Below are 21,612 nucleotides of genomic sequence, written 5' to 3' on the forward strand. Positions count from 1 at the left end.
TGTTAAAAGACATATATATTAGATATTTAATTACTGAATACAGCTTCCAGCAATGTCGTTTAAAATCACGCTGGAATATAATCAGTGATAACGAGAAAACCCACTTGTAGAGTAAAATGTGTATGTAAAAACGGATGGTTTGGATTTTAAAAAATTCTTATTCAAAGGAGTGAACAACGTTTCGACCTTCTTCGGTCATCGTCAGGTTCACAAAGAAAGAAAGGGTTATTGACCGATTGCTGACCACATGTTTGAAGGCGGTTGCGTAACTGAGTGTAGTAGTGTAAAGGGTGTGCTTAGATGTTTGATTATATTTATTAATATAGGTATAAAGGTGTTTCTTTGTATTGGTTTATTTTGGGCTTGATTTGTTGTATAGGTAAGGCTTCTGTAATTTTGCGTTTATTTATGTTTGTTTCTTTATTTAGTATTTTGGTGTTTTTATGGTTACGTTGTGTTTATTTGATTTCAAGTGTCCGAAAACGTGTGAAGGTGAGTTTTTGTGTTCTTTGAATCTGGTTTCCATTTTTCTACTTGTTTCTACAATATCAAAGTCATGGCAGTTATCACATTGTATTTTATAAATAATGTTGGTGTGGTGTTTGTCAGTTACACAACCCCCTTCAAACATGTGGTCAGCTATCGGTCAGTTACCTCTCTCTTTCTTTGTAAACCTGACGATGACCGAAGAAGGTCGAAACGTTGTTCGCTTTTCTGCATAAAAAAATTTTTCTCAACCCAAACCAGCCGTTTGTACATATATATTATGCTGGAATATAGAATATGACAAAACAAAATGTATTTAGTTTACTAGCAGATCCGATAATACTTCATATTCTAATTTCAGAATCAGATAAACCAACCAATTTAATATAATTTAATATGCAGAAATTCATTCACGTATTTTGCCCATAGATGTGATGCAACATGCAACAGCTAATCAAATAGTTATTTAGTTAAATGTATCCATTTCATTTGTAGGCGTAAGTATGTTAATTATACGTATATTATACCCTGCTTGATTTTATTCAGTTAATTATACGTCTACTCCTTATCCTGTTTGATTACAGTAGGTTAATTATACGTCTACTCTTTATCCTGTTTGATTACAGTAAGTTAATTATACGTCTACTCTTTATCCTGTTTGATTACAGTAAGTTAATTATACGTCTACTCTTTATCCTGTTTGATTACAGTAAGTTGATTATAAGTCTATTCCTTATCCTGTTTGATTACAGTAAGTTGATTATAAGTCTATTCCTTATCCTGTTTGATTACAGTAAGTTGATTATAAGTCTATTCCTTATCCTGTTTGATTACAGTAAGTTGATTATAAGTCTATTCCTTATCCTGCTTGATTATTTATCCCTATATTAAACGAGACAAATTTGAGTAGCTACTGGTAACATTTAGGTGTTGTTATATAACAGGTACACATAGGTACACCTATAACCTTTATGTGTAGTTGTATCACTGCTATTCAGTGGTAAACACAGTATAGTATATATTATTTTACAATAGTTGCTTAAAGCAGAACGTAATGGTACAAATTAGACTATTTCGAATCAATTACGGTGTTTAAACACAAATGTTCTATTATATATCAAGAATATTTAATAACTGTTAAAATGTATTGTTTATGCTTAACTTCAGAAACTACCGTTCACAGAGAAAGCTACGAAAATTATTTTCAAATCTCCGAAAATAAAGTTACAAAATCCCAGCAGTTTATGATTCTTAAACCTCAATAAATTTCTGTTTAGACATGCGTATTTAGAAACAAATTAGTTTTTCCATATATACATATAATAAATAATATTTCAATCTATTCGTTAGTAGAACGTTTGTGTTTGACGGCTTTAATTATAATACTAAAAAAAATTCGTTTATATTTTAAATTAATGTGGATATTGAAAAACGTTATTGAACCAACAGATAAATTCACAGCACGAATCTATAATTGAATTCAAGGAAACGTGGAAATAAAACATAACATTATAGTAATTTTTCATTATTTTTGAAGCACCTAAGTAATTTATATGAGTTCACAGACAGTTTCAGCTGTTTATTAAAATGAAAATATATCGAAGTTATAACTGGCGAACATGTCGATTTGTTTAACTTTATGTAAATATATATATATATAGACACTATTTAATACAATGTTTTTTTCATCAGCGTTCTGTAATTCAGAGTCGAAAAAGTTAATAGTTATGCTGTTTAGAATTATTAAACGAACCCATTCAAGCACTATATACAAAAAGATGAAAGAAACGATGAAGGAAGACAACTAATTACAATAATTAACCGCAACTCTGTTTTTACTGTTTTCAGATAAACAGAATAGCACCTAATTTATCCACCTTGGTTTTATTATTTTACTTTCTTTACAAGAATCTTAGCTTCATTTACCCAACTTCCTTTGTTACCTTTTTTGTGAATGAGTAACTCAATCTTTTTAGCTCAGTGGTTCTTAAACTGGGTTCAATCGACCCCCAAAAGTTCGGCGATTCAGTCTCAGGGGTTCAATGGAGGTCAAGACACACACACACTGTGTATGCCCGTTCCGTTCACCCCACTCGTATGATTCGTGATGTCATGCTCCACTTGGCTATCATTGGCTGCGGCTGATTACGTCACATTACTTGGTTTTAATATCTGGGCTGCAGAGTACTTCGTGCGCTTAGCAGTCGACTTGTGATTGTAGTAATCTTGCGTCATTTGTGATTTTTTTCCTAATATTTCAATCCCTTCATACTAACTATGTCGAGTAAAAACAGAAAGTGGTCGGACGAATAAGTACAATATGTATTAACGTGTATAACGTAACATGATGGGTGTCAGCATCTTCAAAGCATGATTTGCAATGCCAAGTTGAGCAATTCTAATCTAGCACCGGCAAAACTAAGAGAACACTCCCTAAAGCTGCATGGAGATGGGAAATACAAGAACACAACGCTTGCTGAATTCAAGGTAAAGAGAGCCAGGTTCGATGAAAAGGCTACTTTGCCTGTTCTCGGCTTTGTACCCATCGACAAACCGATCCTCACAGCATCGTAAGAAATTGCGTACTTGATCGCAAAGCAGAGCAAACCACACACCATTGGTGAAGCACTCGTAAAACCAGCTGCGTTGAAGATGGCGAACATCATGCTGGGAAAAGCTGCTGAAAATACGTTATCTCAAATTTCTCTTTCAAATGACACCATCAGCAGTAAAATAGATGACATGAGCGATGACATCTGGGCTCAAGTAGTTGCAGATCTAATTTCAAGCCCAGCAAAATTCATCCTTCAATTCGACGAGACCACCAACGTTTCCAGTCTAAGCCAGCTTGTTGTATTCGTGCGCTATGTGAAGAACGACGAGATAAAAGAAGATTTTTTATTTTGTAAGCCTCTTACAACAACAACTAAGGCAGCAGACGTGAAGAAACTTGTGGATAACTTCTTCAGAGACAATGATCTTTCGTGGGATATGGTTTATGCAGTTTGTTCAGACGGAGCTCCAGTCATGCTGGGACGAAACTCTGATTTTGGTGCGATAGTGAAAGCCGATGCAGCACACATCGTTGTAACGCACTGTGTTCTGCACATGCATGAGTTGGCAACAAAAACCTTGCCTTCAAAACTGGTAGAAGTATTAAAAATTGGAGTGGAATGTGTGAACTTTGTGCGAAATAGTGCCCTATAGCACTGCATCTTCAGAGCTGTGTAATGAAATGGGCTCTGAATTCAAGGTACTTCTGTACCATTCTAACGTTCGGTGGTTATCCCGGGGAATGGTGCTGAATCGTGTTTTTGCCATGCGTGTAAAATTAGCCCTGTTTTTGCGAGAGCACCAACATTGTCTTGCAGAATGCTTCGAAAAATCTGAGTTCATTCTCATTTTGGCGTACATGGCCGATATCTTCAATGCTCTCAATCAACAGATGCAGGGCGGTGGAGTCAACATCATTGAAGCGGAAGAAAATCTGAAGGCTTTTCAGAAAAAGCTACCGTTATGGAAACGACGAACAGAGAATGATAACTTCGCAAACTTTCTCCTGCTGGACGACTGTGTAAGTAAGATCGAAGATGTGTCTGAAATCGGAGACATTTCTGTACCCGGGGAACTGAAGCAAGCAATTGCCATGCACTTAGATGCGCTTGCAAAGTCTCTCGAAGGATACTTCCCCACCAGAGAGTCATATCCAGCATGGGTGAAACAGTCGTTCACGTTTAGTGTTGCGACAGCAGATGTCAATGATGAATACCTCGACGAAATCATTGAACTTCAGCAGAGCCAGGTTCAACAGCAACTTTTCAGAACAACAACGCTCTCAACGTTTTGGTGTCACCAAATCGTAGCGTACCCTCTTATTGCTAAGAAAGCTCTTGATATACTCATACCGTTTGTTACAACGTATCTTTGCTAGCAATCCTTTTCGAGGATGGTAGACATAAAAACGAAGAAAACGAACAGACTTTGTTGTGAAAATGATATGAGAGTGGCACTTGCCAAGGCGAGCCGCGCATTTCTGAACTTGTCTCTGAAAGGCAACAGCAAAAGTCATATTGATTTGCAGTAAATATTCGTTGAGTCATGTTTTTGTTTTTGTGTGAAATTAATGTTTTGTTGGTTTTGTTCTTTGAACACACTGATATTGTGTGCAACTGATGCATGGTTCATTTTGTGCACTAATAAAATATCTACGTATGTTTTGAATTTGAAAAAATCATATTTTATTTTTCCAATTACAAAGGGTTCAGTGAATGCAAGTACGAAACTTCCGAGGTTCAGTACCTCCAACAAGGTTAAGAACCACTGTTCTAGCTTGATTTGTCATTTGATTCAGTTTGTTGTTTGTTACTTTTATAATAGAAATATAACTCAATCTGTTGATATTATCTGTCTAAACAAAGAGAACGTACTTTATTTTTATTGATATTGTCTATCTAAACAAAGAAAACGAACTTTATTTTTTATTGCTATTATCTATTTAAATAAAGAGAACGTACTTTATTTTTTTATTGATATTATCTATTTAAATAAAGAGAACGTACTAACTGTCGCCCAGATGTCCATAAAGTGAGTTTACACATTTATCTGTAAAGTTTGCATAAAAAGTGTTCTGGTAAAATGCCACGGTATTCAAAATTTGGTTGATAAAAATGAGTTATCCGGCTTTATTATCTTTAGATTGTAAGTTTAATATGCCAATACATGTCATAGGAAGTCACATTTGTCTATTGCATTGTCTATTTTCATGTTTGGCATTGATGTATGTGATTAAGGATTCTGGATAAATAGGCGTATTGTACAAAAATGTGATTGATAATGAAACTAACAAAAAACTGACAAGTTTACATCAGAACACCTTGTAATGTATCATGACATGAGTGTAAGTTGTTTACGCTATAAAGAAATTGTGATAATATTTTAAGAATTATTATTGTAATGTTTTAAAATACTTTTCACATTTTTATTCTAGTTTAAAATTTTGTCAGAATTTAACGATTTTGTCGATTACACAAATTACATTTGCAGACATAAGCACGAAATTCAACAACAAATAGTCAATGACAGTACTGGATTAAGCAGCTTGTTATGTGACTTTACATTTTATGTCTGTAAAGTTAGTTAGTTATTAATAATGGTTATAATTAAAAGTTGTGTATATTTTACAAAGTAACAAATAGTAACAAATAACGTTAATATTTGTGATGAAACGTCAAATAAACAAAAACAAGTTGTTGTTTTTTTAATACCTCTTACTTTATCCGTTTCTGATTTTTCTATTTTTAGTTCCTACACGTTGCTATCCATTATGGTCTTCTTATCAGTTAATATCAACTATGAAAGATAACAAAACCTATGTATAACCTAATTTATAAGTTTATTTTAAATCTCGAACAAAGCTACACGAGGGCTATCTGCGCTCGCCATCCCTAATTTAGCAGTGTAAAACTAGAAGGAAGGCAGCTAGTCATCATCACACATCGCCAACTCTTGGGCTACTCTTTTCTCAACGAATAGTGGGATTGACCTTGACATAATAATGCTTCCACGGCTGACAGGACCAGCCTTTTCGGTGTGACGGGGATTCGAACCTTCGACTCTCAATTTGCGAATCGATCTCCCTAGCCACATAGCCATGCTGGGCCTATTTATAAGTTGCAGATTAAATGAAAACAGATCTCAAGTGCTATTTATAAACATCACTGATTCGAAATATGAAAGTACAAGTAAGAGGATTGTCCTTTTTGCAAAAAAGAGAAACATTTCTGTAATTTACATGATTATTTTACAAATTTAATTCTGCTGTCACTGATGACGAGCACCAAGGACGGATCCGTGAATGGGAGAAGTGGATCCTGGCAGTTCAGAGATTCAGTTTGGTCTTGAATTACTGTAGATGGGCGGTCTTGAAATGCCCCTCCCAATGTCAGTTAGCTGGTCCACTTGGGCTAGAATCAACCAAGTATTAGTGTTGGTCGTTTTCAACAGGTATTGTGGACATTTATTATGGTTACCTCCATCCATGACCCACGGGGCAGTTATCATTTTCTTATCACTTTTGGAGACTGGTTGTGGTCGATGCCATCCAACACGTATGCCTTGATGGAAACTGGACCTGGTTAACTGGTCCACTTTCACTGCTTCCTCAGAACTTGATCTTGCCCTCATCTGTAAGCCATCTATATACGACTGCATAGGGGCAGTGACTGACTATATTATCTAGGTAGCTACTCAATGTATCTCTTAAAACTTCGACACGTTTTCCATAGCATCATCGCCTGTGGTGGAATCCTGCCTGCCACATGGCTTGGAAGACTCAATACTGGTTTAGGATACCTTTCATGGGTATCATACACTTTCAAACTGTACTGCTTTTCAATGGGCCCATGAATATGTTTAGCAGGAAAGACGTGAAATCCAGAAAAACTCTTGGATTAAGTTTACAACTAGCATCTACCATCAGTTCCAAAGTCATAAGAAACAAAATTCGTGAAGATCAATGGATGGTATACTTCTGCTTCCTTTCAATTTTGCTTTCTGATGGTCAGGAAGTCGATGGTACTCAGAGCATTGCTGATATTTTTGGCGAAGGTTTTTCTTGTGCATCTGGCACTTCTGCTTCATCACCCACTGTTTTTAGCCAACAAGACTCAGACAGAGTGATCGCCTCTTTCCTTTTGGGCTGTTCGTCTCTATGACTATAATCGCCCCTTTACACTGGTGGAACCCAAGCTTGCTCTTTGTTAGTGTGGCAGTAAATCGGTTGGGCCTGATGTTATTCATTACGTGATGCTACGCCATCTCACACTTGCTTCTCTTGCTATACTTCTTGTTGTTTTTAACCATATCTGTCAGAAAAATGGTTTTCTTGATGCTTGGCTCTGGGCTATTGTCCTCACTTTTTCTAAGCCTGAGAAGGGTCCCAAGATTCCTTCAAACTACTGTCCAATTACTTTAATAAGCTGTCTCTATAAGATCTTAGAGAGGATGATTAATGCTCATCTTGTTTCTTTCCTCGAATCAAGTAGTTTCCCTTCGCCCACCACGTGAGAATCCCGACGACAGTGCTCCACCATGGACCACTTGATTCGACGTGAAATGTCAATCACAGAAGCTTTTCTCAAGTGATAACACTTTGTTTCTGTATTTTCTATCTTGAGAATGCTTGTAATACAATGTAGAAGTATGACATTCTGTGAGACCTCCAATCATATTGGTTACATTGCTGTTTGCCCATTTTTATTAAATATTTTAAAGGACTGGCGATTCCAAGTCAATGTGGGTTCGACACTTTCCTATTCTTTTCCTCAGGAACTTGAAGCCCTCAGAGTTGTGTCTTGAGTGTTACAGTTTTCATTATAAAGATTAATGCCATCACTGGACAACTCCCTTCTACAGTTGTAAAAGGACTGTAAGTCGACGACTTTAACATCTCATGCTAGTTGTTGAGCACGAAGCTTTTAGAGTGGCAGCTACAAACTGCCTTCAATAATCTACTAAAGTATATCACAGCAACGGTTTTATCTTCTCTCTCTCTAAAACCGCTTATATGCATATAAGCCACCAACAGGGTATTCACACCGATCCCCAGTTCTATCTCAGAGAAGTTGTGCTTTCTGTGGTCCCTGAGGCAAAGTTCTTGGGGCTGATATTTCACTGTTAGTTTAGTTGAGTAAAACAGTCTTGTATTATTTTTAAAGTAAGTATAGAGAGAGATAAACTACAGTATTATCTTTTCATGACCTTTTCGGGAAACATTTATACGAAAAATCAGGCTTTAGAACATTTTTTTTCCACATCTACGAACTTTCTCAAGTAAGGTTAGCCAGTGTTTTCAACACTTTAGTTTTATTTTACTGAGATCAAAATTGTTCAATGAGAATAAATAGTTTGGACCTCAACTTGTATGCTATTTAGTGTTAGCGACGTGTAGATTACGTGTCTCTATCACATTCCAATTAAAAATTGATATATTCGTATTTGGTCTTTCTCTAATCTACACCACACATTCTCTCTGAAGATGAAACTGACCACTAAACGTTACGTTACTGGATACTACATAAAATTTCTTTAACAAACTACCTTTGTTGCCGACCGGTAAAAAGCGCAAACAGTTGCCGTCTAGAAAATTAACCTAGCATGCAACCTCATCTCTTTTGATACCTAAGACCGCACGTAGTGTTTGACGGTGTTTCCATAGCAACATAAGAAGCTCCGACGTCAACACTGCAGATAGCGATTCCTCTGAGTTGGTTCTTTTCATTTTCTAGGTTAGCCTGCTGAACGTAACCAGTCGTGAGACCAGTCAGGCACAATCAACGATCACAACGTGGGAATGAAGACGACAATATTGAAGGTTAGACAGCACTTGTATTACAAAATGTATTTTGTTTGTGTAAGTACTCATTGTCATATATATCGTTATATTGAGCGAAGAATAATGAGAAACTTATCTAATTCTAATTTTAAAATGCCTGTAGCAAAAGTCAAGAAAAAACCTGATAAACCAGATTTCATTTTAAAAATAAGCGTAAATAGTTAAACATTTAACTATTAACTATTCGTTAAATGTGAACCTACAGAAACTTGTCCAGTAGAATACTCATAGTAGCCATCCTGTTAAACGTCTTTAGAAGTTAGTAACCACTCTGTTAAATGCCTTTAAAAGTTAGTAACCATTCTCTTAAATGTCTTTAGAAACTAATAACCATCCTGTCAAATGTCTTTATAAGATAGCAACCATCATGTTAAACGTCTTTAGAAGTTAGTAACCACTCTGTTAAAAATCTTTAGAAGTTAGAAACCACCCTGTCAAAAATCTTTAAAATTTAGTTACCACCCCGTTAAACGTCTTTAGAAGATAATAAACACCTAGTTAAAGTTATTTGGAAGTTAATAACCACCCTATTAATCATCATAAGAAGTTAGTAACTACATTGTTAAATGTCTTTAAAAGTTAATAACCACCCTGTTAAATGTCTCTAGAAGTTAGTAACCACTCTATTAAACGTCTATATAATGTAGTAACCACTCTGTTAAAGTATTTGAAATATAGTAACCACTCTGTTAAGCGTCTTTAAAAAATAATAACTACCCTTTTAAAGTTCTTTGGATGTTAATTACCACCCTGTTAATCGTCTTTAGAAGTTAGGAACTGACCTGTTAAATGTCTTTAAAAGTTAGGAACTGCCCTGTTAAATATCTTTGAAGATAGTAATCACTCTGTTAAAAGTCTTTGAAAGTTAGTAACCACCATGTAAAATGTCTTTGGATGTTAATAACCATCCTATTAAATGTCTTTAAAAGATAATAACCACCTTATTAAATGCCTTTAGACGTTAGTAATCACCCCGTTGAACGTCTTTGGAAGTTAGAAACCCCCCCTGTTAAATGTCTTTGGAAGTTTGTAACCACTCTGTCAAACGTCTTTGGAAGTTAGTAACTACCCTGTCAAATATCTTTGGAAGTTAGTAACTACCCTGTCAAATGTGTTTGGAAGTTAGTAACCACCCTGTCAAACGTTTTTGGAAGTTAGTAACTACCCTGTCAAATGTCTTTGGAAGTTAGTAACTACCCTGTCAAATGTCTTTGGAAGTTAGTAACTACCCTGTTAAATGTCTTTGGAAGTTAATAACCACCCTGTCAAACGTCTTTGGAAGTTAATGGCCACCGTCTTAATGCCTTTTGAGGTTAGTTGTCACCGTGTTAAAGGTCCTTGGAAGTTAATAACAACCCTGTTAAACATCTTTAGAAGATAATAGCCACTCTGTTAGAGTTCTTTGGAAGTTAATAACCATCCTGTTAAACGTTATTGGAAGTTAGTAACTACTCTTTCAAAGGTCTTTGAAAGCTTTCATTAATGATATTTTCAAACTAAACTAACAACATCAAGATATTTTTTTTAGTAGATGTTAATTGTGAGATTTTTTTGCAATCTTTCAAATTCTGTAGTGCATACTGGAATAATTTACACATTGTCTGGAGTTTAACAGTTGTTTTATTAAACTCATTTTCCCTGAAAGTGGTATTTATAGTTAACACAATGATAGGAATAAAAGGTTTATATTTCAAACAAAGAATGCGAGAATACAGTAACTAAATCAATAGTTAGACTTGTACTTTAAAAAAATATTCTCCATACTATAAAACAGTTACTTTAATTACTATAAAGTTGGAATTGACAAATCAAAGAAATAAATGAAAGAAAACATTCAGAAAAGTTTAGTTTCAAAGAATGAAAATTCTAAGTACCAAAGTTTATGTATTATTAGTTAAGCTGTAAGGAAACAAATACAAAAGTCGTGTGTTCAAAACTTTTTGAACTCAGAGCTTATGAAGTGATAAAAATGTGTTGTTCGTTTTGCAAACATTCGTTTTCCAATAAAGTAGCGTTAAAAGATGTTTATTCTGTGTACAAAACTACCAGTAGGCTATCTGTGTTTAGTCCACCAGGGATATCCACCAGCTATTATTCTAAAGACCTTCACGGTGATGTTTAAATATACACAGTTACACATGTCTCTCTTGACAGTTTAGTAAAAGAAGTAAGAGTTAAGTATACATGTCTCAATATTTATAGACTAGCTGGACTTGGACCTGAACAAGAGATGTAAATTAGATTGATTAAATTATGTATCAGACGATTTCTAAAGCACTGTTAGTGACTGACACAAGTACACTTTCAGTCAGTCTTACAGACGTACGGAAAGACCGATACATTGCAATGTTCAAAAGAAGTATCATAGCAGGTGCACCTATAGCAAGTGTGATAGTTACGAAGGCAGCGCACATAATGTATGGTGTTGTTATAACTAAGTTATCGATATAAATAAGATTAATGTAATATATTTTGATCTCCACTAAAACACTCTCGTCACATTTTTTGTCAATAATAACTAGCACAAGAAGGTTTTAAAGTCTAGATAGATAAACACTTAGATAGACAGTGAGATAGATGCTACTGATGTACATAAATATTTACATTTATTACACATAATGGAATGACGGACATCACGTAACGCACTTGGCTTATATAATGATATAAATGAAATCCAGTTTCTCCACCAAATCCTATTATCACAGTAATATCATTCCTAGCTTCAGGGCGATTCGAAAACTCTCTCTCTCTTAGAAACTGGAATAGTTTCATAAATATTTCTGTAAGCAATACTCTTGTTAAAATATATAAAGGATAACTGTTCCCTAGGGTTATTATTAATACATTTATTTATTGTATTGCAAATTCGTGTTACAACACTTCTCAGGCATATGGTCATAAATAGCGAAGCTTGCCTTAATATTTAACATTCTGTATGATAGAAATACTACACTTCTGATTAACGAGGAAAGTGTAAGGTTTCGATGAATTATTGAAGTGAAAAGATTGAAAAATAAATGTCAATATTTTGTAGCACCAAGAAAAACAAGCCCCGTAATAATCAAAGCGAGTTTGTGTGAAACAAAAATACACACACATATATAGTAGTATCTGTAACTATAACTGTGGCAAACCTACTGGGGCTATTAGCTGCTGTCCACTAATTTGAAATACTGAAGAGAGGGAAGGCAGTCAAACACCAGCATCCTGGCACCATCTATTTAAGGTGTTGACTGTTGCTCTAATAACGGTTAAATTGGGAACAACATTGTGGTATGATAAGAATTTAACCTGACGTACCAGCTCTGAAATTCATAGCTCTGCTCCAGGACCAGTCACATGTAGAAAGTGGAATACACACATGGGTGAAGCTGTCCACATGAATGTACTATCTTCCTCATTACACATATATAGACTAAGCTAACTAACACCATCTTGTATAGACAAAACTGTGGAAAACGTGCTCTTAAACAGAATATTATAACCATGATTAATTCTTAATAAACAGACGTGCTCGTTAGTTAGCCACAAAATAACATAATAACAACGAATATCATAAAACTCAGAAATATTTCCTTATATACAAAAAACGCAAAATATTAACATACTATATGTGAACAAATAATATCTTTATCTGTTGGTAAGTCCATTAATTAGTTAAAAGTATGACGCATAACAATGAATAGTTGCATTAGGTTTGTTGTATTAATAACATATTCACTGAGTTAAAGGGGTATAAACTAATATATAAAGTGTTTAAAACAACCATAGCATTGATGAAGCAAATGGATATAAAATAATATATACAGTATTGAAAATAATATATATATTAACAGTGAGTCAAATAGATATAAAATAATCTATAAAATATTCAAAATAATCACTACAACAATGAAAGAAATGGGTATAAAGCTCAAAGATAAAGATACTGCCCCTCCTTCTTCTACCGTATGTTTGTTTTGTTGAATTTCACGCAAAGCTACACGAGAGCTATTTGCACTGGCTACATTTACTTTGATAGTGATAGGTGGAAAGCAACTGGTTGAAATCAACCACTATTACCTGTTGAATCACTTCTTGTCACACTGACTAAATATAACTGCCGGTTTCTAAAGTGTGTGAACATTATGTTTTTATACTCTATATGCCTATAAATATATATATATATATACAGATAGAAACAAAAATTCAAAAGTTTCAACATTTAAAATTGCACTTGGAACAATAACTTTTAATAGATTTCTTGTAAAATGCGGTATATTTCTGGGTGACGTACTGGAAACACTGGTTAAATATTTATTTCAAAACCTCTGGTCAGTCTAGTCTGCCTCCAAGTGGCTCAGCGGCAGGTCAACAGATATATACTACTAGAATACAGGTTTCAATACCCGTGGTGTGCAGAGCACAGATAGCCATTTGTGTAGCTATATTCTTATTAATAAATAAGAAGGAACAGTCTAGTCTATAAATAAAATTATTTAATAAGTTCTTATAAGAAACTGAGTTTTAAAAAACGTGTAAAACAACTGTTTGAAAGCTTTATTTTTGAATAAATAAATTCTAGCATTAAAGTGACAGATAACATGCAAAACAGTTTATTATATAAATAGTAAACTTAGTTTGAGAAGAGAAAGAGAAAATGAACGGATAATTATCACATAATTATTTTTCAAAAACTGGATCTAATAAATTGTTATGTTCCTTATCTCTTCTTTGTTCGTTAGTTCTCTCTTAGAACCATTGTTCCAGACTTATAATAAACTCTTGCTTAAGTACCTACACCATTAAGGGTTATTGGCGCGTGATTCTTCCCATGTTTTGTTTTTTTTGCTTCTGTGATTGAACAATAAAGAAGCATAAAAATTTGTTAACAATAACTCAGATGTTCACAGTACCTGAATATCATGATATTATATCTTCGTTAATTTGTAGTTACGATAAAGTGTTTGGGGAAGATCTATTAATCCGAAATCATAGTTTTTATTAATGTTTTACACTGACTGAAACCTGGAGTTGTCTCACTGATAGAACACATAAAAATGTAATAAGAGGGCAGCTGCTATGATGGCTGACTGATAGATAACATAAAAATGTTATAAGAGGGCTGCTACTGTAATGTCTAGTTGATAGAATACATAAAAATGTTATAAGAGGGCTGCTACTGTAATGTCTAGTTGATAGAATACATACAAATGTTATAAGAAGGCGGCTACTGTAATGTCTGACTGATAGAATGCATACAAATGTTATGAGGGCAGCTGCTATGGTGGCTGACTGATAAAATACATACAAATGTTATAAGAGGGCAGTTGCTATGATGGCTGACTGATAGATAACATAAAAATGTTATAATAGGGCAGCTACTGTATTGTCTGACTGATAGAATGCATACAAATGTTATAAGAAGGCAGGTGCTATGATGGCTGACTGATAGAATACATAAAAATGTTATATGAGGGCGGCTACTGTAATGTCTGACTGATAGAATGCATACAAATGTTATAAGAGGGCGGCTACTGTAATATCTGACTAATAAAAAACATAATAATGCTATAAGAGGGTGATTACTATGATGTCCGACTGAGAAAATACATTAAAATATTATAAGAGGGAGGCTACTGTAATGTCTGACATAGAATACATAAGAATGTTATAAAAGAGCGGCTACTATGAAAATAAGTCCCAGATAATCTCCATTTTTATACATCCTATCGCTGTTTTTTGTTTTATAATAACAATGACATTAATTCTTGAACAAAGCAATCTTGCTTCTGAGCAGAACAGATACAATAGTAATGAGTGGAGATAATTAAGTTCGTTGAGAGATGTATTCCCGATGTTAATAGAAAAGTAGTTGTAACAGAACAATGTTCAACCAACAAATAAAATGTATCGCTACATATGTGGTTAGTTCCTTCTTTAAAATGCCTTTTACATTAGTTTTGGCTAATTATTTGTAATATAGACAAAAAGCATTACAGAAAATGAACATTTGTACTTAAAACTCTAATATAATAAAATTATAATATAATTTTATAACAATAAAACTCGAAAATCATCATTGTGTCTCGGTATCAACTAATTGTAGAAGAATGTATTTCCAAACTAAATCCCTCAATGTAATATCCACACTTTCTTCCACAGTATGTTCCTCAACGTAATGTAGAGAGACATTTATTAAAGTCATATACACGAAAAACATTGAAACTTTCTAGTTAAGCCTCAAAAAAATGACGAACGCCTAAAAGTTCACTGATGTATTTCAAAAACACCTTAGGAACGAAAGGTCTTTGTCTTGTCAAACAGTCACAATTTAATTTGCAGTTTCGTCGTGAAATAGAAGTTATTTATGATAGTACCTTAAAAACGAAAAACCACATATATACTATTTTAAATCAACTCCTTAATGACGTAGTGTCTAATTTAAAAAGTTGGGTGATCAAGGGACTTATAACTTAAACCTGTTATAATCGACTAAATGACTAGAGATATATAATTAATGCACAGAATAACCGAAAACCATTATAATTAAAACGTAGTTAACCTACAACTAAGACGCTCTCTGTTAACGATAATGATGTATTTGTACATCACACGAGGTTAGGCCGGAGAATTAGACACCACACATTAAGTCAAGGATGTTTATACCTGTAAAAATCAGACTTAATAGAATGCATATTTTGAAGCATCCTAAACATTCTAAGCTATAATATTATTGAAACTAGCTCTAAACATGGAGTATAATTAGTGAAGAATCGAATCCATTTCTCCAGAGATCAAACATCACCTTCTGCACACCCAACAACAAAAATGGATCTACCATAAAATAATAATTAAAAACAATAAATGAAATGATCTCCAGCCGCCAATAGAAATGTTCTTTCGCTAATTTCTCAAAAGAATACAGTAAAACAAATGACAATTCTTATGGGCAAATGCAAAAGCAAACTAACGTGGCAGGGGTTTAGTTCAGAGAGAGAGATGAGAAGATTTCTCTCTCCAACTGGGGTGTTCAGGAACGTTGTGGTTCCTCTTCGTCCCCTTTCGTGAAAGGTTACAGAATTTAGCTGGTTTTTTTTTTACTCTTTTTTGGGTGAAGGAGTGAAGTTGGTCATAATTAATATTATTCATGAACGAGGCAAAGGTAGCACCAGAGAAAACAGCCAGAACTCGTCCCGAAAGGTAGATGGCATAGTAAATGTGAACATAAAAACTCATGGGCACTTCTACAACTATCTTTATATTAGTACTTATACAAACAGGTACAGTAGATACAGTAGAAGTACTATTATAATGAGCCTAAATTGTTTGGAACACGTGTGTGTGTTTCTTATGCCAAGGCTATCTGCTGTGTCCACCAAGGGGAATCGAACCCCTGATTTTAGCATTGCAATTCTGAAACCTTTGGAACTCATTAAAAACTATGGAAACAACGTTACATAACTCGTGATGACGAGAAACCTACTTGAAGTAAAAATGTATCTGAAGACAGCTGGTACGGGTATTAAAACTTTTATTAAAATAGAGAATAACTTTTCACCTTCTTAGGTCATTTTCAGGTTAACAAACTCTCTTAGTCTCTGAAGAAGGTCGAAACGTTGCTCTCTATTTTATGTTAATAAAAGTTTTAATACCCACACCAGCCGTCTTGAGATAGAATGTTACATAACGTTGAAAGGTAGTGTTTAGTAAATAAACACTCTGAACAAATCAATTTTTTCCATGGACTTGTTTCTCGAGCTGTTTGGTTCAAACTAGTTCTAGTTTAATTCTTCTCGAAATATAACAGAGACCGAAATCCGTCAAAATAAAGCACAGTTTTTAGTATCGTCTCGTGTGAGCTACAACTTGTCTATATAACAGGAGTATAGTTAGAACTTGTCTATATAACAGGAGTATAGGTAGAACTTGTCTATATAACAAGAGTATAGTTGGAACTCGTCTAAATAACAGGAGTATAGTTAGAACTTGTCTATATAACAGGAGTATAGTTAGAACTTGTCTAAATAACAGGACTATAGTTAAAACTTGTCTATATAACAGGAGTATAGTTAGAACTTGTCATTTTGTAACAGGAGTATAGTTAGAACTTGTCTATATAACAGGAGTATAGTTAGAATTTGTCTATATAACAGGAGTATAGTTAGAACTTGTCTATATAACAGGAGTATAGTTAGAACTTGTCTGTATAACAGGAGTATAAACCTGTCCAAATAAGATGATATTCACAGTTTCAGATATTGGAAAAAATAAACATTCAAAATAATCAATTTTAATCAAGCTTTTTTTGAGATCAAACTAGTCTATATAACAGCAGAAACCCTGTAAAATAATCTGTGTCTTGACAAATTCAAAACTCTCTATATAAGTGGTGGTTATCTGTCCAAATATTAATTCTGTTGTTCACATTTAGTGCTCTTCACCACTTCTATATAACAGATAATGATTGTTCACATTTAGTGCCCCCCACCACTTCTATATAACAGATAATGATCCCCCCTCCTTTCTAGTCTTTTATGTTCGAGCTTCACCAAAAACGTACTTTATAATAACTCTTATGTTTGTAAACTAAACATAAAGTATTATGTCAACAGAAGACATGACCAAATTTCATGATCCAGTAAAAATAGCTTTTTACCACTCAACTATTTCTAAATTGTTGTTTAGCGGAATATTCAATGGATTTCATTTTTTTATTAAGGTACTTGGATTCGGGGGTGTAACATAGCTTGATAGTTATGGCCGCTCGACTCACAACTTGTGAGTCGCGGATTCGAATCCTTTCATTCGTTCTTCTTCTCATTTATAGAAAGTTGTCTATGGATGGTGTTGACAAGCTGCTTTTCTTCTAGTCTATCACTTTTAAATTAGTGACAGAAAGCGCAGATAGCCACCGAATAGTTTAGCACATAATTCAACAAACAGGTGCATTCAAAACCATCCGGCAGTAAATTATTTTCAGACCTAGTCATTCTATTAACATCTGGATTGTGTGTTTGGATGGAATAATTTTTTCTTCTGTCTGGATAAACCAGTTCCAAGTTTTAGAGACGTGTAAGTGCAGTTTAGAAAATCGTTCTTCTAGAAAACCTACTTCCTAGCTGATCACAGGTAAGGCTAGAATATAGGATTCTACTTTTTACAGGGATTTATGTATTAACAAAGAGGTTAAAACAGGAAATCACATCACGGGATTGCTATAGAAAAATGAACCGAAAGTGATAACGTCAATCCATAGTTTAATGACATTTCTTCGAGAGACGATGTTTTTTATCAGTAAATTTTAATTATATATTTCGTTTTCTATGGCTATATGTGCTTTCTCTTGAAGTCCAAATCACCGAAGTACCATATATTAACATGCTATATAAATTAAAAGGAGAGTATTGGTCAAAGATCAGACTAAAAAATGCGTGCAACGTTATTTATTATAGTTACTAGCTTTGTATTTAAGGAGAAGTGAATTTTATTTTGTATTAAAATAAATATAATGCTAAGCCTTGTATATAAAGTTTTTAAAAAACACGTTATTACCATAAATAACTGTATACTACATAAACTAGGGATTTCTGTCCTGTAAACCTTATGGATATTTTAACTGAAACTTTTTAGTTAAAATCCTAGGCATCATGAACTTATATCCGTGTGTAAGAAAATTTAGTATCCATCATTAGGATACGGAAGCTTAGATACTTCAAAAATATACCTTACATCATAAAATGACACGATATAACAATATCACGTACTCCACGTTTAAATAAGGTTTCCATTTTGGCATTAACTTATGTTTCTGAGTGTAAAAAAAAGATACAATTTGTTCATCGTATAATATCCGTTCAGTGTAGTTACTTGTTCATTAGCGATTACCACAATTTGAAAGATTTGTATACATCTTATATGATTTTGAAAATTTTCCTTAAAATGTGGCATATAAGAAATAGTGTAGAATTACAATGATTCCTGTGATTATTCTAGAATAGAGAGTAAGGGGTGTCTTGAGGCATTGTGTTTTCTGTGTCTTTAAATTTCTTAAAAACGAATTAAGTTGAGCTATTACGTATATTAGTTGAGGAAACCAGACCACTCACATTTCGAAGTGCTTGATGCTCCAAATAAACGTTATGGATTGACTTAGAATTAAATACACTTCAGATGGAAAAAAAAAGTTTCCCGTTCCCTTTCAATTACGAAGATACAATAACTATGTGGGTTACATTTGTTGGTTCATTATATTTTACGTGTATCAATCTAAACACCCGAATATGTTGTGAAAATCCCGAAACGTACAGAAAATTAAAACAGTAATGAAATGTGCCGAATTATTTTGTTGTTCCAGATGCAAATAATCCCATCTTCCCAGATAAATAAGACAGAAAAAGTATTCAAAATAAGTATGAGTTTTGAACATTTATCAATCCTCAGAATTCCTGAGGTTTAAACAGTGTATTAAATAACATTTATTTTCACTTGCCCTTACTCTTTTCAGGTGCGTTGATGGAACCGAACATTATAACATTAAATTCATCGAAAGGATTTGATGGTTAAAACACTCATATTTAAAGATTTCTGTTCAAAGATGTTTAAATTGACGGAGCCATTAGTACAATCAAAAGGATTCGGTGGTTAAAGGGCTCATGTTTAAAGATTTCTGTTTAAAAGATGTTTCAGTTGACGAAGCCACCAGAATAAGCAAAATAGTTTGATGGTTAAAACACTGATATGAAAAGACTAATATTTACAAGATGTGTTTGTCGTTGTAGTACGTAACCTCTTCACTAGGAATTGAACGATTACAGAAAGGAACAGACAAACTAGAGAACAACTGAATTAAATTTGTTTTGAACTACTTAAGTCTATTAGCGCTGATTAAGCATCATGAACGAAAGTGTGGATATATTTACAATTTTGGAGGACGCATATGAAATAAATATCACAAATGAAACGGATATTGGATCGTATTTACCCAATTCATCAGATATCCTTACACTTCTGAACATCACCCGAGACGTTCCTTTCAAGTACGCAATGCCCTTGTTTGGCTACATCATGCCATTCCTGCTCTTAGTGACGATAGTAGCCAATACTTTGATAGTAGTGGTCCTGGCGCAACGACATATGCGCACTCCAACTAATCTGGTCCTCCTGGCCATGGCCATTTCTGACCTGTTAACTCTGTTGTTTCCGGCACCTTGGTATTTCTATATGTACACCCTGGGTAACTACAACAAGATACTATTTCCTATCCCTGCCTGCTACTCCTATCACTACATGTATGAAGTGGTTCCTGCATTCTTCCACACTGCTTCCATCTGGCTCACTTTGGTTCTTGCTGTTCAACGCTACATCTACGTATGTCACCCGACAGTTGCCACCACCTGGTGCACTGTCCCACGTGTTGTAAAAGCTATGGTGTCAGTGTACTTCGTGGCGTTCTTCCACCAGTCCACCAGGATCTTCGACCGTGTATTTCACCCGATAAGTTTCAGGTGGAACAGTGGAGTTCACACAGGTTGCATGTTTCAGACAGCAAATTGGGTGAGAAACGTCATCAATGAGAACGTCTATTTCACCTACTACTACGTCTTTCGCATACTGTTTGTTCACATAGGTCCTTGCACCGCTTTAGTCGTGTTGAACGTGCTGCTATTTCAAGCTCTCAAGGAAGCCCAGCGGAAGCGAGACAAACTCTTCAAGGAAAACCGAAAGAGCGAGTGTAAGAAGCTCCGAGACAGTAACTGTACCACTCTCATGTTGATTGTGGTCGTCACGGTATTCCTTGCTGTGGAGATCCCTCTGGCGGTGACGACTCTGCTCCACGTCATGCAGAATGCTCTCGAGCTCCACATCGCTGACTACAATGATCTGAACGCCACCATTTTGTTTACCAACTTCTTCATCATGCTCAGCTACCCTTTCAACTTCGCCATCTACTGCGGTATGAGTCGACAGTTCCGAGAAACCTTCAAAGATTTGTTCATGATGGGTAACCTCGTCAGCAGACGCGAGGGCTCTTCCAGATATAGCCTCGTTAACGGACCACGTACTTCAGCACATGAGACTGTTCTGTAGAGGAGAAAATAATGTATTTAAAGTTGACATAAAACAGTTGCTGGATTTATACAAATTCCTTTTCTGAACAAAGTATAAACACCAACAGGTAAACAGAATGAGAGCTTACAAGCATCTGTCAACTTGAACTGTTAACTTCATGTAGAGAAAAATATTTAGGGGTTTGCTTCGTGAAACTAAATTATCTATACTCCAAAATATTTCCTATTCCCATGTCGCTATGTGATAAGCTTACACTAATATTTCGGGGCTCATTAGTGTAAGCTTTCATAAGAGGGATGGAATAGCTTCTCAAAGTGTTTAGATATTCGCTTTTGGTGCCATTACTAGCTACCCTTTTTTGAACTATTGCTTCATTGTTGGTCAAAGTATGTTTTTTTGTGAAGTGTTACATTTGTTATTCCAAATACCAGTGTATAAGACTTGTTCAATAAAATGTTGTGATTGCTCATGTGACGAATGATTTTTGTCAATAAAAATAAATCTTTGAAACTTAAGCGGAACGTATAAAAATTAACAGGTCTTCAGCACACAAAGTCTGCTGTTCTGTAAAAGTAGATACTACCGCCATCTAACGAAACTTTACTTACCGTTATATTAACATATAAAAATAACAGTTTTTTGGTTGGTTTTTGTTTTCTATAATTCTGGCCTTGAAGAAACGG

The 21,612-nt window shown here is 34.5% G+C and overlaps 1 pseudogene across 1 annotated transcript in view; it reads left to right on the top strand.

Moving 5' to 3' along the window:
- LOC143255442 (sex peptide receptor pseudogene) overlaps nucleotides 1-21,391 on the top strand; it is a 69,706-nt pseudogene extending 48,315 nt beyond the window's left edge. Inside the window, exons 2-3 of the transcript XR_013030657.1 lie at nucleotides 8,772-8,857; nucleotides 19,365-21,391. The product of XR_013030657.1 is annotated as a sex peptide receptor pseudogene (transcript). The remainder of the gene's footprint in view (nucleotides 1-8,771; nucleotides 8,858-19,364) is intronic.
- The last annotated feature ends 221 nt before the right edge of the window (nucleotides 21,392-21,612 follow it).

The sequence above is a fragment of the Tachypleus tridentatus genome, chromosome 7 (genome assembly GCF_004210375.1).
Source record: "Tachypleus tridentatus isolate NWPU-2018 chromosome 7, ASM421037v1, whole genome shotgun sequence".
NCBI classification, from domain to species: Eukaryota; Metazoa; Arthropoda; class Merostomata; order Xiphosura; family Limulidae; genus Tachypleus; species Tachypleus tridentatus.